This window comes from Erpetoichthys calabaricus, chromosome 11 (genome assembly GCF_900747795.2).
Source record: "Erpetoichthys calabaricus chromosome 11, fErpCal1.3, whole genome shotgun sequence".
NCBI lineage: Eukaryota > Metazoa > Chordata > Cladistia > Polypteriformes > Polypteridae > Erpetoichthys > Erpetoichthys calabaricus.
In genome coordinates this window covers 40657097-40676490 of record NC_041404.2, presented here as the reverse complement: position 1 = coordinate 40676490, position 19394 = coordinate 40657097, and the positions used below count along the sequence as shown (strand labels likewise).

The 19394-nt window shown below is 40.6% G+C and overlaps 1 protein-coding gene across 1 annotated transcript in view; it reads right to left on the bottom strand.

The window, feature by feature from the left end:
* The window catches only part of spock1 (SPARC (osteonectin), cwcv and kazal like domains proteoglycan 1), a 633015-nt gene that overhangs the window by 38528 nt on the left and 575093 nt on the right, over positions 1-19394 (bottom strand). The window lies entirely within an intron of this gene.

Below are 19394 nucleotides of genomic sequence, written 5' to 3'. Positions count from 1 at the left end.
TCTTTTACTGAGAAAAGGCTTCTGCCTGGCCACTCTGCCATAAAGTCTTGAGCGGTGGAATGTTGCAGTGAGAATTGTCCTTCTGGAAGTTTCACTCATCTTTACAAAAGTTCTCTGGAGCTTAGTCAGAGTAACCATGGTCAAAAGAAGACACAACAAAGTGAAAGAGTTAGGGTACTACCTTGGTGACCCCTGTCACACACGTGCACATGGGAAGCAGTCTAAGGGTGTAGGTGGGAATAAAATGCAGAGTCTGGGGTTGATTAATTGCACTAATGCCTTTTCTCCCTCTTCCACAGACCTCCAGAAGGAAAGTCTGCCTAAAACTCCTCCGACCTCCCCCTACTGAGTCTATTTCTGCCTGAGGACCCGCCTCTTCCTCCACTCCAGCTATAAAACCTGAGCATTCCTCTCCTTTAGTTGGTCTATCTTAGGACTAAGTCTTGGATGACTACTCATTTGAATTTTTTTTTTGCTTGAAAACCTACCGTATACAAGGTGGAATCCTCAAATCTTCATCTTGTTTTTGTCTCTCACTACACCCCATATAATTTGAAGGAATACACAATAGTGCAGCATGCAATAATTTGTGGACATGTCTCTTCAGACAAGAGTTCAGAACGTTCAGAACTGAAAACAAGATGGCCAGTTCCTGATTATATATGAGGTCTATCTGGAAAAAAAGTCCAACCATTGTTAATATAATGAGAATGGCTTGGGGGGCATCGATGTAACCTGCCAGCCAAAGAGAGTGGACTGGAATGGTCATACGTGAAACCCTGACTCTTTGATACGGTTATGGATGTATTGACTTGTGAGATAAAAGAGGATTCCTCTCGGTGCATGCTTTTTTAACGATAACATTGTGTTGTGCAGTACCTTAAAGGAGCAAGTGAGAAAAAGTTCAAAGAATGGAAAAATGCTTTGGAAGACAGATTTTGAAGATAAACAGGAAGAAGATTAAATATTTGAGGTTTAATGATGATTAGGATTCAGAAGTTAGCCTGCAGGAAGAGCTATTGAAAAGACTGGATAAGCTTAAATGCTGTATCTAGGATCAGTGGCAGCTCAAGATGAAGAATTAGATGCAGAAATAATCCAGAGAGTGCACTGTGGATGGAACAGTTGGATATTTTAGGAGTATTTTAAGGAACAAGGCAAAAGTTAAATGCAAGACAGTGGTAAGACCAACCATGATGAACGGGTCTGAGACATGGGCAGTAAAGGCGCACGGGAGTTAGCTATGATAGAAATGAGAATGTTGAGATGGGTGTGTGGAGTTATGAACAAGAACTCTAGAAGAAATAAGACAATCAAAGGTACAACAAAAGTAGAAGAGATATATGTAAGAAAGTGCAGAAAAGTACGTGGAAGGGATATGGACATGTGAGAATGAGAGACAATGAATATGGTATGGCCAAACAACGGGACGACACACCGAAGCGTGACTTGGAGGACCGCTGAGGCAACCGCAGGCTCGCAATGCAGCAGCATAGCGCCGTGAAAACAACTACGAGCCGATCGAGATTGTGCTATACATGCTTGTCGCCGATGGGTAATGCAAGGGACATTAGAAATGCAGGGAACAGTATAACTTGGCCACTAGCATGGCCCCGACTCTGCCCATTTGCTGTTTCTGTGTATAGGAGAGTGGCAGCTCCCGCTGCAAAAAATAACCCTGTGGTACTGAGACTCAGCCTCGTGTTTTAGGGTGCAAGACAGGGACTTACACATCACAATGGGAGCAAAAGAGTGGTGGGAGTGGAAGTACTGGAGAAAACAAAGCAAGGGGTGGGTGAAGTGGATGTGGATGGATAAAGCAAAAGAAGAAGGGAAAGGATTTGACTGGGGAGGAGGTGTAGGATTGAGCTCTATGGATGGGCTCAATCAAACACATCAACTCTACGTAGAAGAAGAAGATGTAAGAAAAACATATCAGTTTTAAATGATGGAGGACGGAGGTGCAGAGGCTCATTCGAGAAAAGGAAAGCCAGTGGTCAGCAGGTCAATAGATTAACATAAGTGAGTTTGAATATAACATAAGGGAAATAGAGAAAACAATTCAAATACAATGGAGCAAAGATGGACAGCAGCTGCTATCACCCATCAGAACACCAACACTAACTAGAAATGTTTTGTTTAATACAGCACCTTTCAAAGTGTCAACAAAAATCAATCCATCAATTTGACTTCCTAAGGTTCAGGAGATGATGAGGGTGCAGAGAGGACTGTGGTCACATTTATTTCATTTGTTTCCAGCAGTTTTAAAGAGAGCCATGCAACGACAGCTGCTGGAAAGGCAACACTGCAATCTGAGAATTTGAAAACAAGCCTCTTAGGACTGCTCTTGTTGAAATGGCAGCACTCTTGTAATCACCTTCATTATCTTGTCTTGATTTTAATTGCACTCATTTACTTCGTAAATCACCTGTCGTCTGGTCGTGTGGTAATTGGGGCTGGGTAGCGGGTGGAGTGGCCCATGGGCTTACTGAGGCTACTAGTGAAGGTTCCGATTAAGATTCTGCTTTGTGAAACCAACGTATCTGACACTAAAATTAGTTTTGTAGGCTATTTGACATTTACAAAATGTGAAACTCACTAAAACAGCTTTTCTGTAGGTTTAAAAGGTTTTTGAGGTGGAATACAAGTGTTGTGCATGCAAGGCTGGAGACCATCTTCCTGGCTCTGGTGGGGTTAACAGCTCTACCCCTGGACAAGAGGGGGTGCTAGCACTAACATTAGCTTCTCCTTCCTCCTCCACAGCCATCTATCTATCTATCTATCTATCTATCTATCTATCTATCTATCTATCTATCTATCTATCTATCTATCTATCTATCTATCTATCTATCTATCTATCTATCTATCTATTGTTAAAAGCTAATCTTTTTCATTATATCACATTTTGTCCAGAAATAACTTTTTTTTGTGTCTTATACTCAGAAAAGTCTTTGTATAGTGAAGCCTATTCAGCAATAAGCATTTTATATGAACTATGTTTCATCTCATGCCTAGTAAAGGTGTAAGGTGGGCAGGTTGGTGAAATGTCGGTAGCAGAGGTGGCCTTAGGGGTGTACAGGGCCTAGGGCTGACTAACCCCACGCGAGGTTGGTTATGTCAAACACTGTTACCAGTATGTGTTGACTGTATAAACTTGCACGCAAATTTAATAAAAATAATATTAACATACACCGGATTTTCTCATTACAGTATTCAGCTAAATTTTTGCAAGATAACATGCGGATTTTATCAAAATTAAACAATCTAATCTATAAAAAAGTGCAATTCATAATTCATGACAATATCATGACAGTGCGAAATGCAATGCAGTGTAATGCAGAAATTAGCAGGGCCTCTTCTAGAAAAGTACCCAAGTATACTCTGAGTCTCGATATGCAGGATGTCATAGTCATAACTCACGTTGATGTCATGTCAGCCGGTTATCATTAGCGATACATGTTTTTGAAAATTAATACTCGGACATGTTTATGGCCTACAAATAAAATGTGAGTTTCAGTGTTTCAACAGGAAGTGTGAAATTAACGTAGAGGTATCATCATGAAATCTCTTATCGGTTTTCAGGTTCAGAGACGAAAATCCACTTTTCTTGCATTCTGATGGAGAAGTCATTGATGCCATCTTCGCAGTCTAATCTGGATGTAATGTCTTTTTCTATAGATAGGAGAAGCCAACCCAGCGACTTATGGGCTATGCCCATTTTAGGAAGGGATTATTTCTGGTGACCCTTTTCGGTCAATGAAGGTGGACTATGGAATGTTTTCAAAGACTTACATGTACAGAATTTGACCTTGAAGAGGGATTTTAAAAGGGTTCCTCTTAGAAGCATCTCAAATATATACATACTGGACAATAATATAACTTGACAAATCCGCTCGAATGGGACACGCGGACCTCAAAAGTGGGGCCCCCTTAGGCGCGATGCCTAGGGCGGTTGCCCCACTTGCCACCCCCAAACACCGCTCTTGGTCGGTATGGGTAACAGAAATGTATCTTGCTTCCACCAGCATTATTTAACGTGCTGGTACTGAGTTTTTAGGAATGTGCATTTTCACTAATAAGCTCTGCTGTTACATTTTGTGTTTTTACATGCCCCTCATTCTCTACAAATGCTCATTTGCCATGCTTGGGAAGCAACATGAGCACACCTCCCTCTTTGCTTCTGACTGGTGAGCAGAGAAGGAAAAAGTAGAATTTAGATTTGCAAGCCACAGATCAAAAACAAAGATTTTATCTGAGAAGAGAAACATATGGAGGTGAGCTGCATAAAGTCAGACACTGAGTGCTGCACACATGAAACCAGCATAAGATGAGTAACCAGGTTGAGTCAAAAACCTGATGTCTTAAAAAAACCCCATTTACATGTGCAAATCCAGTTATGAAGTTCTCTTTTGGCAAAACACTCCAATGTCATGAACAAAATGCACAAAAAAAAAAGAGTGTGGCATATGACCCGGAACCTTGCCCCATCGGGACGCCTGGAGAAGTGAAGGACCGGAAGAGGGGCAATATCGTCCCCGGGGTGCAAGAGGGCAGGCTCACTGGATTCCATCAGGGCCACGGATACAGAGCTGGGAAGCTCAACCCTGTGGGGATCTGTGGCCCCTGCCAGGGGGCGCCTGGATGGTTCCAGAGCCGTGGACTGCAGCACTTCCGCCACACCAGGAAGTGCTGCCGGAAAATCATCATGGAGCACCTGGAGCACATCCGGGGCATTATAAAAGGGACCACTTCTCTTCATTCAGAGAGCTGGTCTTGGGTGGTAGTGGACAGAGCCTGCGAGAGATGATTGGAGGCGGCAGAAGAAAGAGATAAGGATTGAGTTTACTGGTGATTTGTGCATTGGTTGGTACACTGTGCATGTACAGAGCGAAGAAACTAAAAAGCGTATGTGTTTTGGACATCTGGGTGTCTCGATGTCTGTCTGTGTCTGGGGTATCTTTCACAAGAGATTAAACATCATCAACAGTTGCCATGAGTCTAAAAACAAGCATGGGGTCTGTGTCTCCTGAGATTGTGCTACTTAGCTTAACACTGTACCGTCAGCTCATCAAAATAAATGTATCTGTTTTTGAAATATCGAGACAGATTATTTCGGCCAAGAAAAGCATTTACTACGGGAAAATTTATCTTTGTTGACGTTCCCACCATTTTCTACCCATGACTGCTGGATGTGTGTGTGAAGCAAAGATACATGCAGGTTAAATGAGTGCAATAAAGGACATGCACAGATTATGAAATCCTGGTTGACGGTTTGCATCACCATATAACTGGGTCACTCACAGAGAGGTCGAACGTGTGTTAGCCCGGTTTGACAGAGCTCTGTATCCAGAGCAAGGGTATACATGACATCATTGAAACTGCGTTTCTGTGGATAATCGGGTCATTAAAGCACATGTAAATGCACTCACCGACCTGGATAGGAACACCGCAGATGAGATGGAGTTGAGCAGAGAGAAGAAATGTTTCATAGTAACGACAAGATTAAACATCGCCTGGGAGACGGAACATCTAAATCTACCAGGTTGTACTGTATGGTCTGGATTGGCACATTTCAATTTTTTTTTTGTTTATGCCACTAGCTACAGTGGGGCAAAAAAATATTTAGTCAGCCACCAATCGTGCAAGTTCTCCCACTTAAAAAGATGAGAGAGTCCTGTAATTTTCATCATAGGTATACCTCAACTATGCGAGACAATGAGAAAAAAAAAAATCCAGAAAATCACATTGTCTGATTTTTGAAGAATTTGTTTGCAAATTATGGTGGAAAAAAAGTATTTGGTCAATAATAAAAGTTCATCTCAATACTTTGTTATATACCTTTTGTTGGCAATGACAGAGGTCAAACGTTTTCTGTAAGTCTTCACAAGGTTTTCACACACTGTTGCTGGTATTTGGGCCCATTCCTCCATGCAGATCTCCTCTAGAGCAGTGATGTTTTGGGGCTGTCGCTAGGCAACACAGACTTTCAACTCCCTCCAAAGATTTTCTATGGGGTTGAGATCTGGAGACTGGCTAGGCCACTCCAGGACCTTGAAATGCTTCTTACGAAGCCACTCCTTCGTTACCCGGGCGGTGTGTTTGGGATCATTGTCATGCTGAAAGACCCAGCCACGTTTCATCTTCAATGCCCTTGCTGATGAAAGGAGGTTTTCACTCAAAATCTGACGATACATGGCCTCATTCATTCTTTCCTTTACACGGATCAGTCGTCCTGGTCCCTTTGCAGAAAAACAGCCCCAAAGCATGATGTTTCCACCCAAATGCTTTACAGTAGGTATGGTGTTCTTTGGATGCAACTCAGCATTCTTTCTCCTCCAAACACGACTTCTATTTTGGTTTCATCTGACCATATGACATTCTCCCAATCCTCTTCTGGATCATCCAAATGCTCTCTAGCAAACTTCAGATGGGCCTGCACATGTACTGGCTTAAGCAGGGGGACACATCTGGCACTGCAGGACACTACCTGGCGGCATAGTGTGTTACTGATGGTAGCCTTTGTTACTTTGGTGCCAGCTCTCTGCAGGTCATTCACTAGGTCCCCCCGTGTGGTTCTGGGATTTTTGCTCACCGTTCTTGTGATCATTTTGACTCCACAGGGTGAGATCTTGCATGGAGCCCCAGATTAAGGGAGATTATCAGTGGTCTTGTATGTCTTCCATTTTCTAATAATTGCTCCCACAGTTGATTTCTTCACACCAAGCTACTTACCTATTGCAGATTCAGTCTTCTCAGCCTGGTGCAGGTCTACAATTTTGTTTCTGGTGTCCTTTGACAGCTCTTTGGTCTTGGCCATAGTGGAGTTTGGAGTGTGACTGTTTGAGGTTGTGGACAGGTGTCTTTTATATTGATAACGAGTTCAAACAGGTGACATTAATACAGGTAACGAGTGGAGGACAGAGGAGCCTCTTACAGAAGAAGTTACAGGTCTGTGAGAGCCAGAAATCTTGCTTGTTTGTAGGTGACCAAATACTTATTTTCCACCATAATTTGCAAATCAATTCTTTAAAAATCAGACAATGTGATTTTCTGGATTTTTTTTTTCTCATTTTGGCTCTCATAGTTGAGGTATACCTATGATGAAAATTACAGGCCTCTCTCATCTTTTTAAGTGGGAGAACTTGCACAATTGGTGGCTGACTAAATACTTTTTTGCCCCACTGTATAACATTTGAAGATTAAAACTTATTAAACCTTTTTTCCCTGCTTCCACGTTTTGTTCTATTATACCACATGGGGGTTGAGAAAACACGTCCTTTTCTCAGGTAGGTCAGTTAAAAGTGTAAGAAATAAATTTCAGTAACAGCCATTCCTGGGTGGAATCTGGAGATAGTGGACCACAGTTTTGAATGCAAGTGTGTTGCAACCTCTGAACTGTCAGTCACTCATTTTCTAACCTGCTAAGTCCTGGACATGATTGTGAGGATCTGATATCATAGGGCGCAAGGCAAGAACAAACCCTGGACAGGACTCCAGTCCATCACGGGGCAAACACACACACACACCAAGCCTAACCACACACCAGCACCAGTTTAGGACCACCAATTTACCTATCCTGCATGTCTTTGGACTGTGGGAGGAAACTCACACAAGCACAGGGCAAACATGCAAACTCCACGCAGGGAGGACCCAGGGTGTGGACCCTGGTCTCTTTACTGAGAGGCTGCAGCGCTACCACAGTGCCACCCTACCTATGAACTGTGTACACCTAAAGGTTGGTACATGTAAGAATCGACAAACAGGAGTCACAACAGAGATGTAACATATAATTGTGGGTCTATAGGAAAAGAATCGGAACATTTGGTGAGGGGTTAATGTTTTAAGGAGGTGTGCTCCCAACAATTCACCAATCAAAAAACAGCACCTCCTAGAGCCTACCCTTTCAATTTTGATAGGCTGAAAAAGTCAGTTTTTATTTCAAGGTGTATTTCATGTTGCATGCGGGGGGTATCACTGGAATAAATTGTGACACGAGAGTCACTGTCTTGCACCCGAGAGAAGACGCTGAGACCACAGGCTTCAGGAAAACCAACTTTATTCCTATCAAAACTGTCAGGGTGTTTATTCAAATGGGAGCTACCACTTTAATACACACAGATGCAGCAAACAAGCAGTAAGTAGTGGCCGGGTTAGACTTTTTCCTGCATCAACCATTGGCCACCTGGCATGTTATCTGGCGAGGCTGTGTACCTGCAGTTGTCTTGGTGATGGAAAAGCAATCCCTACCTGTGCTGACAGAGTTTCCGCGTGCTGCTTTCAGGGTCTCAAAAACCCAATAAAATTAACAAAACAAATGAAAGTACATAAAGAAATCAGCAACAAAAACATACAGTAAATCCTAAAGTCCATTCCTAGAGTCCAGTCTGATTATCTGCTCTTATAAAAATAGAAACCATTTTACAACACCCACTGTCTAATCATGCCTATTTATAGATAAGTCCCTCGCTGCAGACCACGGGATGGGGCAGGGACGGACATCCGGAGATTTTATTCATGGCCATGCAGAGTAAAAAAAAAAATCTGAAAAGCCTATCATGTATGAATGCCATGTAAGGTTGAGCAATAACAGGTCTGTGATTTTCTTAGATGTCCGGAGCTGCACGTACACTACACTAAATGGATCAATTGTGTGTCTATCCGGTGCTGAGAGGGGTAGGTAAGCCATTGAACCCCATGGAGACCAGGCCTTGTAATTGTTTCCCACAAATGACGAATTCCTAGTAAGTGAGGGTCATAAACTCGCAGTGATTTAGTCCACTGCCCCTCGCTACTACCGATTGGATGGTTACGTGAGGTCTTCAGATCGGCTGTTCTGCGATCACCCACAGCCTCTGTCAAAGTGACTAGAAGATGATTGAACTTGACTATAGGGGAAGTAAAAAGTTTTCCATACATTAACACTGTGGAAGAATCATTAATGAGCCTTGAGGGATGAGCTTTGGAGGGCAGTGTGACCGCCCAACCCTGTCTGTCTCCACTGATCTTCCCCTAAGGTAGAATCCCACCAGAACCTAACCCCATTTTTACCCACAAGATCGATGCTTCAGTATCCATGTTTTCGGTGTCCATGTGGTTTTTCAAAACCCCCCACAGATGACGAGACTTGACTGATGATGTCATAACACATTTATTTATGCTCATATATAATTTTATATTTTTTTTCATTTATGTACATTATTGTCCCATTTCACAATTCATTTATTAATTGTCATATTTATGTATTTGTTTATTCATTTTTGTCCTACAATTTCCTCCATGTGGAAAAGGCACTATACTTAAAATAAATTTGTTTTGCCCACTGCCACTATTATAGAGAAATAGCATCTGAAAATTTTGAAATTAATGACAGAAACATTGCAAATCACTTTTAAATCAGCCTCACATCGTCGGAAGCAGTCAAGCACCATTGAATACTCTTTTTGCGGATGACAAGGCATATAAAGGGGCAAAATTAACCCAAGTGACTTGTTCTTTACATTTTCAATTTCATATTGGAAGTGCAGATTTTGCTAAAATTGCCTCTCCCTCCACAGCTTAATTGCATATCGATTGCCGGAAGCAAGCAGATGGGACAGCGCAGCTATGGAGCGTGTCCGCAGGGCACACATGGATAGGCATCTGGTCAAGGTCCCAAACCCCTTTGTGTCTCATTTGTCATGGCTAGCATGTAATTACAGTGACAGTGAGTTTGGGGCATGATTCAATATTCAAGTAACACCTAAAAAGCAGACCCGAAAAATGGTGTGTCTAGACCACCATGCATACCCAGGGGTTTCTCTGTTGTGTTTAGTGATCCCCATTGACATCAAAATCCGAATCTGAAAACTACACAACATTACATCATTATTGAAGAAGACGCAGGGTTCTAAAATCCAGAAATCATTCTAATTGTAACAAAATATCCAAATATCCACATGCTATGTGGAAGAAATGGTGCAGACGCTTAACGTAAAACTTTAGACACAACTGTTTTGCTAATATGGGATGGTGATCAATGATCACCTGTCCTCCAGTGACCATGTTGATAAAGTCTCTTACTCTTGCACAGTCACTCTGTACCAGGGATCTCAAACTCCAGTCCAGGGGGCCGCAGTGGCTGCAGGTTTTCATTGTAACCCTTTTCTTAATTAGTGACCTGTCTTTGCTGCTAATTATCTTCTTTTGAATTAATTTTAATTGACTTGTTCTTGAAGACTCAGACCCCTTAATTGTTTCTTTTTCCTTAATTAGCAGCCAAACAATAATGAGATACAAAATGAACCAAAACATGACCAGCAAACTGTGACCATCATACAATATCTGAAAATAATGAACTATGAAGGTCTCAGGAATGTTGATCTGCTCAGGTCCCCATAACATTTGCACAGTGCTCTTAGAAAATAGAAGATCAACCATTTTGAAAATGTCTGCTATTGCACAATGAGAGCAGCAACAAGCCATGGAATTAAAGAATGGGTTTAATTAACCACAAGAATCAGAGCCTAGTTAAGCAAATGGTTGGAGTCTGAGGCCCTGACTTAGTTGATCTTCTGTTGGCTTCTGTTGGGTGCCTTTAAAGAAAGAAATGATGCAATTCAGAGGAACAATGAAGAAATTCAGGGGAACAAATCTTAAAAACAAGTCCTTTAAACTTAATTCAAAAGAAATTAATTAGCAGCAAAAACAGGTCACCAATTAAGAAAAGTGTTAGAATGAAAACCTTCAGCCACTGGGGCTCTCCAGGACTGGAGTTGGGGACCCCTGCTTTAAGTCCTTAAATTTGCTGGGTGAGGCCTCCATAGATCAGACTTGTTTTTCCAGCACATGCCACAGAAGCTCGAACGGATGGAAATTTGAGAAATTTGGAGGCCAAGTCAACACCATAAACTTTTTGTCATGTTCCTCAAACCATTTCTGAACATTTTTTCAGTATGGCAGGGCTCATTATCGTGAAATAAGGTAATACTAGTGCCATGAAGGGGGGTGTATGTGGTCTGCAACAATCTTTACATAGTTGGTACATGTCAAAGTAACATCTTCATATTTCATTTCTGTTTGGGTGCCATTTAAGGAAAGAAATGAAACAATTCAGAGGAACGATGAAGAAATTCAGGGGAACAAATCTTACAAAACAAGTCAATGAAAATGAAAGGAAAAGGAGTTCATTAACAGCAAAAACAGGTCACTAATTAAGAAGAGGGTTAGAATGAAAACCAGCTTGAGATCCCTGCTCTATACAATATCCGCAAGATCAGACTATATCTGACAGAGTAGGAAGCACAACTCCTGGACCAAACTTTGGAATTGTCTTGCTCTGCTGGCAGGAGCACCAGCCTGTATCACTAAGTGAATTGTGAATTTCCCCTTGGGATTAATAAAGTATCTATCTATCTATCTATCTATCTATCTATCTATCTATCTATCTATCTATCTATCTATCTATCTATCTATCTATCTATCTATCTATCTATCTATCTATTATATAGTGCCTTTCATTTCTTTCTATCTATCTATCTATCTATCTATCTATCTATCTATCTATCTATCTATCTATCTATCTATCTATCTATCTATCTATCTATCTATCTATCTATTATATAGTGCCTTTTCTATCTATCTATCTATCTATCTATCTATCTATCTATCTATCTATCTATCTATCTATCTATCTATCTATCTATCTATCTATCTATTATATAGTGCCTTTCATTTTTCTATCTATCTATCTATCTATCTATCTATCTATCTATCTATCTATCTATCTATCTATCTATCTATCTATCTATCTATCTATCTATCTATCTATTATATAGTGCCTTTTATATCTATCTATCTATCTATCTATCTATCTATCTATCTATCTATCTATCTATCTATCTATCTATCTATCTATCTATCTATCTATCTATCTATCTAAGGCTCTGCAGATGATTCAAACTGCAATGGTATGTGTAAAAAAGTGAAACTGAGAGCTAATTCAAGGGAACTGAGTAACACAAAGGGCTACTTGTTTGATACAAACTCCCTGAATAACATAAAGTTGCACTGTTCACCTTTAGTGATATTATTATTATTATTAATAAGAATAATAAATATTCATATATCATGTCCCGTTTGTACTAACCACTGCCTTTGTAACATTTTTGAACAAACCATGAACTCTGTCCCATGTTTGTACAAATTATCTGTTATGTAAGATTTTAAAACAAAATCAACTCTTTCACATTTTTAAATGAATCCTATCACATTTGTGATAGGAATTTGTGATAGAATTTGTACATCTGTAGCATTGTAAACAAATCCTCACATCTGTTACACTTTTTGAACAAATACCATTTGGATAAACATGTTCAGCTGCGATGTACTGCTGCTGTTCACGGACTCGTTGCCGCCACTCTGGATGCTAAACCACCTGCACTTAACCAGATCCCGGCCCAGTTGCCCTGTCAAGTTCCCGGACAAATAGCCAACACTCTTCTAACCATCGTACTTGCCCCCCAGTTGGACATTGGAGAGAGTGGAGATGAACAACAGGACCATTCCTCTCATCTTTGAACAAAGTATTTGCAATTATCGTCATTGCTTCTTTCGAGACCTCCCTGTCCGAAAAAGCTTTCTCGTTCTTTATCAAAAAATTTGCAGCTCTAAATGAAGCTTCAGATGCTTTTTTGTGACTTTTTTCACCAGCCTCATGAAAAAAAGACTGCGGTTTGCCTTTTTCTGCCCATAGTGCACTGCCAGGTGGGTAGTTAGCATGGAAGCTTTCGTGACACATGCTGAAGTGTCTCTCTACATTGTGCCGCTTTGCCGTCGCCACAGTCGATCCCGCAAATGAGACATATGCACTTTTCTTTTACTGCCGTAAAAAATAACTCTTCCTCCCAATCACTGTGAAAATATTAGGTTTTCCTTTGCTTTCTTTATTTTTTGGGGTTAAAAAACACATCTAGCTCCCCATTGTAGCTGCGCCCATTTGATCCTCTCAGCAAAGAGTGAGATGGAGGTTTGTCTTGCGCATGATATTGAACTTTGACCGCAAGTGTTGTTGATTCAAAGAGAACAGCAACACAATTAAATATAATTTTTAGACGGACCTCTATGGTGTCTAGTGCTATTTTTAGAACATGTCCCTGCTGGCGACCAGCTGCCCGTGGGCACCGTGTTGGCTACCTCTGGTTTAGGGTTACCAGACGTCCGAAAAAAAGGAGGACATGTCCTCCGTTTTGGCGTTGTGTCCTCCATCTGGAAGTCAATGCCTAAAAAGGTGAAAATGTCCAGCTTTCATCAATCACTGACTTGGCTGTGTTATTGGCTGAAATCGCATGCCATCATCTTTATGTTTTTTTGCATAACTCATCGAAAACGCACACTTCGCCATTTTGTGTTGTCCATACTTGTTATACGAATATGCAGTAGTCTTTCATCTAATCATGTCATCCAGCAGTAACACTAACAAGAGGAAATGCAAATTCTCGAACCACATGAAAATGAAGTATCTGTGATTGGTGGAAGGACACATCAAAAACGACACAAAGAGTTTGGTTTTGTGATTCTTACGTGTCCGTTGCAAACAAGGGTACCACTGATTTAGAACGACGTGTTACCAGCGAAAAAACACAGAAACATGGCATACTTACAAAGTTGTACAAATGAAGCCAGTGACTCAGAGCTGCTTAAAATCTGCAAATTTTTCTTTGTATTCTTGGGCACAATGCCAGCATTGAAAGAGCATTTACCTCGATCAACGCACAGTGGACAAAAGAAAGAAATAGACAGTCTGTTGACTCTGTCAGAGGAATTCTTCTCACAAGAACGTTTCTTGTCTGGAGGTCCACGCCCGTGTTGCCGGGAACAATGAACTGCTGTGAAACGTCACCTTGTCTGAAAAATACGAAACTGCAGAGTTATACTATAACTTTTAATTTTGATGACTCATTTTGTGACCTGTCAAATGAGTTGATTTTAAAGTTTTTATTGTAACACACAGTTCATACTGTGTTGCGTGAATAGAATGGGACGTGTTTCTCCTTTGTCCTCCTTTATGACCTTTGGTCTCCTCCTTTGGGTTCGTAGGTATCTGATTACCCTAGGCATGACCAACCAGCCCAGGTGGGCACATGCCACTCTTTTTTTCAGATTACCACATTGGCTCCCTGTAGTGACACATATTAAAATCAAATCCTTGATGTTTGCCTACAGAGTAATCAATGGGTCAGCATCCTCTATACTGAGAAACTTATGAGGTCCTATACTCTGTCACACACATGCGCATGGGACGCAGTCAGTGGGCTTAACTAAAGGTGAAATGGTGGGTTTATCTCTAAACTGCAGATCATCCGAAGGAAAGACCAACTAAACCCCAACCAGGTTCCACTTCTGTCTCCAGACCACTCCCTCCTACTTACATTACTTCCACCTGTGGTCCTCTGTGGACCCTCCTCTTCCTTCCCACCGTCTATAAAACCAGCCACTTGCCCTTCCTAGTCAGTCCCGCTCTGGACTCAGTCATTTGAGATTACTTGGTGGAGAACCACACTTTCACCTAATATTAATTACAATATATGAGGTGGAATGTCAAACCTTTCTCCTGTGTTTGTGTTTCTTTCACAACTCCTTTTTGACCACTCAGGTCTGCTTCTGAATGCCATCGGGTGATGCCACTTCTGTGTGGCATTAACTCTCACACCAGACTTTTTACATTTGAAGCTTCTAGCTGACTGAACGAGAAGCCCACTTCCACTTCCAAATTCTGACTCCGTCCCTGTGTTTAGGAAGCATTTGGAGACTTTCTTATAAGGTGAAATTCTGTCTAATTGCTGTTAGGCCTTGTAATCTAGGAAGTGTAACTCGTTTGTAGTTTGTTCTGAACTCTTCACTTGTGCTGATTAATTTTGTACCCTCGTCCTATAACACTTGCTCCCAAACAATCCTAGACTGATGTTTATTTGATTATGTTGACTACTTTTGTAAGTTAATTTGGATAAAAGTGTCTGCTAAGCAAATAACTAAATACATAAATTTGCAATTTGTTACAAATTATGTAAATAAAGGTGACTGCAGGAGAGGTTAGCCAAGACATGAAGAGCACTGAGAATGCCATTGAACCGTCCTGGACACTAGGGGGGCAGTACATGTAAAATGAGAACATGAGGTCTACCATTTCACAGGGGAACGTAAAGTGCAGACGAACAGCAGCAGGTCAACATTAGGGTCTCTCCTTAGTGGGATGATAAAGTGAGGTGTTTTCATTGCTCAGAATTTATTACAGATGTGAATTAACATCATGTTTGTAACTTCTGTAAAATATGGTTATATTTGTGGTAGCTCGATAATTGAGAAATGAGTCAATTCCTTTACATTTTCACAGCTAGGTTATGGGTAATGGTCTCGTTTTGGCATTTATTTTTTCATTCTATTAGAAAGCAGGAGAGGCAGGGTGGTGCAGTGGCTAGTGCCACTGACTTCTAACCCGAGGAACCTGCATTCAAGCCCGGTCATTGTCTGTGTTGACTTAACATGTTGTCCTCATACCCATATGGCTTTACTTAGGTGTTGTCTGCTCCCCTCCAAGATGCCAGAGAAGTGTATGTTACAGATTGGTGACTGAAACCTGGCTGGGTGTGAGTGTGCACGCTGGTGAACAGGCATCTGTTCAGCCTTGTGTATAATGCTGACAGTACAGGCACCAGCTATTCACGACCCTGAGAGCAAATGGATAAACGAATCACAAAAAGCTTTTAAGCGTCAGATGTGCCGTAAGCCAGCCGTAAAGTGAGATCTAAACTCCATAAGCAAGTGACTCCAACTTCGACAGAGTGGCCCTGATTCCCTGTAATGAAGAGTACCACCTTTTTAAACTTTTTGTTTTTTAAGCCTTTAAGACTTTTTCTCTTTCATATTCCTGAATCATTAAGGTCGTGTCGCTTCACATAATCAGTGGCCTTCAGCATTAGCAGCATTACCTATTCTCTGGCCTAAATTGAACCAGTACAGCCTTAGGGCTTTTATGAATATGCTTCATTACTTTCAAATTCTCTGTCAGGCTTTCTCATAAAAACTGGACTACGGTGGATTTTTGTATCTTTGGGATATTAAACTTTATAAGCCAGATTTCCTTTTGGGCCCCTTTAGGCCAAAGCCTTGCTGTAAATTTTGGTGTTAGGCTGCCTGGGTGAGGCTTATCTCTAGAGAGGCAAATGGAGATTTGTGCCTGATTCTGGGGGTCTTTTAGTGGCTTCATGCCCTTTATATCTTTTTTCCAAATGCACTCACATATTAACACATACTCTTTTTTCCCTTTTTCCTTGCCTTAAATTTTTGTGCTTCTTTTCATTCATATACAGTAAATAGACATTTTTATAAGTGTTACGATTAGCAGTCTTTTAATTTTTTGCAGCTTTTCCTGGATAGATTTAGAGTAAGTATGCACTCAAGTAATGGTTTTGAACTTCAATGAGTCTAAAAATAGAATTGTTTCTGAAATTTGTGGGTGAAATGAAAACAAAAACAGAAAATATTTACCATCTTGCCATAATGCTTAATTTGTTTTGGAGAAATCACATTGGTATTGAGGTAACAACCTATCCCAGAATCACCCGGGAATGCACAATTCATGTAGTCACCAAGAAGGCCATATAAACAATTGCAAACCCATCTCTTTCATATCTGACTGTTGGATAAAAACAGTATTGGTGTGCGAATGGAATTATTGTTAAAACCTTACCCAGTATTTAAATTGCTTTGTATCTTTAGACCTTTGATTTTGTGTTATGTTTTGAACTTGATGAACGATCAACTGTATTCTTTGGTAATGATCCAGGCACAAACTTCTGACTATGCTCTGATCATCTGATCCCTTTCATAAAATCACATTGGCTCGTTCTTAGTCAGTACAATATGCATTCTTCATTGGCCAGAGGTTTTTATGGTTTCCACTCCCTTAAAGGGCATTTAAGAATTTGGACATATAAAGCCATATTTTTGAATTTTAAAACCCTGAGCATCTTTTTGGGTCAGCACAGGACCTGCGGCCTGCTTTTCAAGTTTGGGACCAGGTTGCCTTTGGTGAAGCCTAGTTTTGAGGTCCAAACCAGATGTCTACTGGGCCAGTTTAAGATATTTTGAGGCCTGCACCGCTTTCGATATTTTTTGCCATGACAAATAGGCATTCTGCTTCTTGTGCTTTTCTCATTATGACCCTACTTCCTCCTGACTACTTGTCTTGGGTTTGTCCTGGTTAACAATCCCCTGGGGCTTCATGCATAACGTCGTGTGTAGAATTCACACTAAAACGTGACGTACTGACAAAAGCGGAAACATGTGTATGCACAAAAAAATCCAGATGCATAAATCTGTGTGTTCGCCAACTTCCACGTTCTTCTGCTACATAAATTCCGGTCAGCATGAAAAGATAACGCAAGTATACACACCTGCTGCCCCTCCCAAACTCCTCCCAGAATTACACCTCTTGGAATATGCAAATCAATATTGAAGTTGTCAGATATCAAAGTTGTCGTGAAAAGGTGAGTCATAGCCCACCATCTGAGTGTCACATGAAAGCTTATTAGGGTGCAGAGAAAAGACAAAAAATAGAGACACAGTTTGAAAAAAGCTCAAAATGTCAACTTTAATCTCGAAATTCCCACTTTAATCAGGTAGTTTATTTTGTCATTAAAGTAGAACATCATAAACTTCATCTTTAAATTGTTTAATTTACTAGTTTCTCAAATCCCATCGTAACTAAAGTAGCATGTTAAATGCTTTGTTTTGTATGTGTTCTGCTATGTGCTCTATGTGTGTGAATCACCAAGTGCTTCTTAAACGGGCTTTCTCGTCCTCCGACAGGGCATAGAATCCATTACATTTGTGATATTACAGCTCTCTGAATAATTAAAATACTGAGATGTATATTTGATATCATTTTCATGATGATAGGAGTTAAAGCATGTTATTAAACATGGCAACACGATGGCGTAGTGGTAGTGATGAGCTGGCGCCCTGTCCAGAGATTGTTCCTGCCTCATGCAAGATGCTTGCTTCGGCGTGCGCGACCTTCGATGAAATAATTTATTGTAGCAGTACTGTCTCTTTCAAACGTACTAACCCCCAATTCTTGTCCTTCCTTTTCTTTCTCCACGTAACCAATCGCCACACAATCAGCTCTGTAATAGACGTTAAGTCATCTGTAAGCTGAGAACGCATATTCTTCAAATCTTTTAAGTAACATTAAAATATCTTCATAGTACGTGTTTAATTATTCCATCTATCTATCCATCCAGGGTCATGCCAGTCCCAGCAAGAATACAGCATGAGGCAGGAACAATCCATGAACTGGGTGCCAGATTGTCGACTAGTGCTGCGACACCATGTCCTTACATGTTTAATTATTAACAATATAGATTATTTAAATGATGTTAATATTTTATCTGTAAAATGTAATAAACATATTTTGCCGCATTTCATCTTAAAAATGATATCATCAAAATATGTAAATACGCACTTTATAAAGTGGCTCAGGTTGTGCAATATTATAACTGTATCGCAAGTTTACAGTGAGGTAATTGTACTTATAAGTACAAACAGTTCTACAAGGAGCACTTGATGGACTGATTGAGTGTGTTTAGAGCTATTGGGATGAAACTGTTTCTGAACCACGATGTCAGTACAGGAAAGGCTCTTAAGCGTTTGTCGTATGAGAGCAGTTCAGTAGACTGTGCACATGGCTGAGGCAGCATGTGCTTGATGCTGTATACCAATAATTCTCTTTCTGATCAGCTACTGTAGAGCTGTAATTCCACACTAAAATACAGTGAGATAAATACTATGAGTGGTGCATTGAGAGGAACAACGCTAAAGCAGCTATGGTATTTGGAATAGTTTGGCCATTCTGTGGACCATTATATTGTTACAGGTTGATTACAATCAGATGCCATAAACTAATAAACGATATATGGTTAATATAAGTGTATTTGATAAAGCTGCCAGGGATGTGCATCTAAAAAAGAAAGGGAAACCACACAGGAACAGTAGCACTGCTTTGACGCTGGGTGCCGTTAGTTTGCAAAACTGAGCGGAGAACTTGCGTACTCCAAGCATTTCGCTGGTGTGAAAATGTACATGGCTTTACGCCAAGTTTAGGTTTTATACATTACGATGTGAGCGTGGAAACGGGCTTATGAAACATTTTTGTGCATACACACTATTTATACATGAGGCCCCTGGTTATCCCCTTTTTTCATTAACAAAAATATTCAGGCAATTTATGTGCCCTTCAAGGAATACTCTGCTCTGATATATTTTTTTTCAATGTTACTGATCCCGTGCATTTTGTACTGGTGGCTGCGAAAAATTTTTTATCTTTTTGTGCAAAATGGTGAGAAAAAGGTTGATCATAT